The 4,700-nt window shown below is 34.7% G+C and overlaps 1 pseudogene; it reads left to right on the plus strand.

The window, feature by feature from the left end:
• Positions 1–2,987: 2,987 nt before the first annotated feature.
• LOC102839267 overlaps positions 2,988–4,700 on the plus strand; it is a 9,307-nt pseudogene continuing 7,594 nt past the window's right edge.

A 4,700-nucleotide genomic window follows, 5' to 3' on the forward strand; every position in this document is an offset into this window, starting at 1 on the left:
AGAAACCATGTTCAGGGTCTCTATGAGTCCAAACCAATTCAATGGCACTTAACAACAATATTAGGGGGGCACATTTATGAAAACTTCTTAACTATAACTAAATATTTTAGAATATTTTTCACTTGACTTAGGGGTACATCATAGTTTCAGGGTACATCAAGGCCAGCAGACATAAAATAGTCCACAATGACAATGTTCTATATTCCTTATCATTTTGAGAGTGCAGACTCTTTAGGCTTGTCCTGTCCCACCTGTACCTGGCTGGCATTTGGGCATTCTGTCTGAAATGAGCCAGTGGTTTCAGATTTAAAATAAAAATGGATATTGAATGAAAAATGTTCAAAAATTTTGTTCTGGCTCCAAATTTTATAAGTCCTTTTCTTACTCTGTAAAAAGGAAGCATACGATTAGTCTATCTAAAAATTACCTACTTTATCGAATTCTACCAAAAACTCTCACTAAATAATAGAAACTGGGAAGAAATAGGATGCAATTCATAGCAAATGTGTTAGAGAAGTTATGTCATTTCCAACTTATTATCTTCCTTTCCATGTCCTTTCTTGTCCTTTTTTTTCTTGACTTGGTAAATTAATAAACCATTTGTTTCCATCCTTAATTTTCACTTTGATTCATTAATATTTTAATTTCTCAAATTGCATAAATAATTATGTTCAGACAGGGAAGAAATGAAAAACAACACACTAACATTTTAAGTGAGTGTTCATTTTATGATACAGGCACAATGTTAGAAATCATCATTTAATAATAAATTTGATTTAATCCACACAGAATTTTGACACTTAGATGTTAATTTTCATTTTTATAGGAACAAATAGGACTCAGAGACTCAGAGTACTTAAGTAACATGATTGAGATCTGAGATCCAAACAGTTAGACTTTTAATCCACTCTGTTATGTTGCATCTAAAGATCCCTAAATATTAGTAGAACTTGTAATCCACTCTGTTATATAGCATCTAAGAAATCCCCAAATATTAATAGGAAGCAAACAAGAACATTGAAGAAACTTGATAATTATATTGAAAGCACATCCATACAAGGTTCCACTGCTTATAGTGTTATATGGAATTGTTTGAAGAAGTGTTTCACAGCTGTTTTCACAAATACTTACATTGCTGTTGTTAAGTGCCATTGAATTGGTTCCAACGCATAACAACATTATATAGGGTTTCCGAGGACTAGCTAGTCATTTTGAACTGCCAACCTTTTGGAGTACCACACCAGGACATAGCATATTAAAATTCCTCAAATAACTAATTTTCCTTAAATGACTCATTATCATAATACATTTATGTAAATTGGAGATAGCTAATCTGCTGATTTTTAGGGAAATTTACTTCTTTATTGCTTTTTCAAATTCAATTAGAAGAACATAAGGTTTTATCAGAGTTTCCAAAAATATTTCCCCCTTCCTTAATAATGATTGGAAAACTCACCACAAGTGTTTTCAGTCTGTGAGTAGCAATCACAGCTGATCGCCAACTTTTAATCTCTCTTACCTATAATCACACAGATATTTTAAAACATGCTGATTCCCTTGAGAATCTAGTGTTTTTTTCCTTTGATTTTTTTCAGCATCTGTAAACTTTACCATTGCATATATTCTATTTTTCAGAACTGAATGATAAAGAGATTTCATATTGTCTACCCTCTGTAACTAATGAATGGTGCAGTTAAAATCAACATTCCAAATAATATAAATTGGTAATGATGAACAGTTTGTAATATTTAATTTAAATAGTTGTTAAGCCTTAACCCATTCTGTATAGGGTTTATTTCTCTTTTATCTACCACCCTTTTTTCTACTTTCTTGTTCCCCAAAAATATCCCCACTTGACATTCACCAACAGGGTGGATATGCTTTGTCTTTTCACATCTAAAACCTCCCTGCTGTTGTTGTCAATTGCCACTCCAATGAGAGGCTGGCAGTTTTGAGCAGTCCAGCCTTGTTGTAATAGGGACAATTACTCTGAAAATAAAAGTCACTTGTTTTTTTAAAAAGTTAGACAAGCACCTACCGTATAACTGTAGCTATTTCAGTCCTAAAAAGAAAGTCTGGTGGTACAGAATTTAAGTTTCAACCTACAAAGCCAAAGTTCAGCAGTTCAAAGCCATCAGCTGTTATATGAGAGAAAGATGTGACATCACCTTCCATAAAGATTTACAATCTTGGAAACCCTGTCAGGCAGTTTTACTCTGTCATATAGCATAGTCAGAATTGACTCAAGGCAATGAATGTTTGGTATTTCAGTCCTAGTATTTGTCAGAATGAAAACATGTCAGCAAAATGACTTGTACACAAAAATTCATAGAATGCTTTATTTTCAATATCCCCACATTGAAAACAATTCTATTGTTCACAATGAGGGTGTGAATAAATACCGTATGACATCTATATAGCACAGTACAGCCCAGCAATAAAAGGTAACTCAACCACAAATTGTTCTCAAAACCATCAAGATCAAAACAAAGAAGATCAACACCAAGGAATATATATGACTTTATTTACATAAAATGGGGCACAACTCTGAACGAGGAGAAACAGCTGTAAACACCTATTAGTAATCAGAACATGGAATGTACAATGTATGAATCTAGGAAAATTGGGAATTTTCAAAACTGAAATTGAATACATAAAAATGGATATCTTAGGCATTAGTAACCAGAAATTGACTGGTGTTTTCCATTTTGAATCTGATAATCATATGATTTACTATTCTGGGGAGTGACAAATTGAATTAACACTGCTTCACAATCATCATCAGAAAGAACTTCTCAAGATGGGGTGGAGGTGCAGTAAAGTTCGCCATCAGCCCTACCACAGACTACCAGGCAAAGCAGATTAAAGGTAGAGCTCCAAAACTCAGAACCACATAGCTAAGAGTATTTTAAATGTTTGAAGGCTTAAAGCTAGTGGAACTTGAAGCAGAAGTAAGAAATTGTGTACTTTTGAATCTGCCGGGCTCGATGGCTTGGAGCCAACAAGTTGGGCGAGACCAAAAAGCAAGACCAAGTGCAGAAGCAGACAGACCATTGGAAAAATGCCTGCGGGAACCTCGGAGCAAAGATGGACAATACACTTTGTCCGTTTTGCTTAGTTCTGATTTTATTTATTTTTGGTATTTGTTCACTGGCCCCCACTGTTTGCGCAACTCCATTTTGGTGACTAGAGGGGTTGCTTGAGTGAGTGAACAACCCAAACCTCACCACTGGTGGGTTCTTCTGAGATGCATGCGTACAGATACTCTCAGACCAACAGCTGGTCCTGAACTGTTTTTCTTTTTTAAATATAGGAAAGGCCAGAAGAAGGTGTAGAAAGGGGAAGAAACTTTAAAAACAAAACGGGTTGAAAATTAAATTAAATCCTGAGGTATACCATAACAACCAACAGTGGCATCTTGAAATCTCTCAGGCAGTTTGAAGACAAGAAGCTGAAAGAAGAATTTGAAGTCATACTCATATTAGGCTACAGATTTTTTTTTTTTTTTTTCTTTTTCTTTTTCTTTTCTCCCTCCTCTCCATTTTCTGGGATTATAGACTACAGTATTCAGTCTAGGATTTTGTTGTTGTTGTTTTGGTATTTTCTTTTTTGCTGTTGCTCTTTTGCTGTTTTATGCTCCCCCTTCTATTTTTGGGGTACTCTTTCTCTCCCTATATTACCCAATAAGAGAAAGCAAATGCTGCCATACAGTCAAGCTGCAATCACATTCTATAAAACACAAAAATCAGGCAAGAACCAATACCAACTGCCATATACCAGGGAGGCAGACAACACCTGTGACATTTACTCTGAATTAATCAATAAGAAGAGGGAAATGGGATGCCCACATTCTGATCACATCTACCTGGAAGCAATCAGAAACATAACAAATACAAAGACACATACTCAATTAAGTATAAAGACCACAGAAAAGTACTAAACATGTCCAGGAAGCAAAAGCAGATGACCATATCAGCTCATGTCCAGAAATAAGATAAAATGTCTGAGATAAATTACCTAGAGGTAGACCTGGACTACATTCTGGGTGGATGGCAGGCCTTGGAATTGCCTGAGAAGGAATTCAGAAAAATGATTATAGAATGTTTCAAAACACTTTATAATGGAGTTAAGAAAAATAAGGAAAAGTTAGGAAACTGCTAGAGTAACAATCAAATAAGATAGATACAGCATTGGAAATGATTCAAAAACCTACAGAAAGATGTCCAAATGATCAATAATAAAATACCAGAAATAAACAATACTCTGAACAGGCAAAGGAGTAGAATAGAAGAGATGGAAGGCAGAACCAGTAATCTGGAAGACAAATCTCTCAATACCACTAATATAGAAGAGAAAACAGAAAAAGAAGTATAAAAAAAATCTGAAGATCTAAGATTCATGTTGGATAACATGAAGAGGAATAAGTTGAGAATTATTGGCTTTCCAGAACAAGAAGAATCATACAAGTCCACAGAGAAAATAGTTGAAGAACTGCTAGATGAAAATTTCTCTAACATCCTGAAATGTGAAAAGATAAACATTCAAATTCAAGAAGCTCAACGAATCCCAGGAAATCTAGAGCCCCAAAAGAAAATTACCTAGACATATCATAATCAAGCTCTCCAAAATCAAAGATAAGGAGACACTCCTGAAAGAAGCTAGGGAAAACAGAAATGTTACATACAAAGGCAAGCAAGTCA

Source organism: Chrysochloris asiatica, unplaced genomic scaffold (genome assembly GCF_000296735.1).
Source record: "Chrysochloris asiatica unplaced genomic scaffold, ChrAsi1.0 scaffold00213, whole genome shotgun sequence".
Classification (NCBI taxonomy): Eukaryota; Metazoa; Chordata; class Mammalia; order Afrosoricida; family Chrysochloridae; genus Chrysochloris; species Chrysochloris asiatica.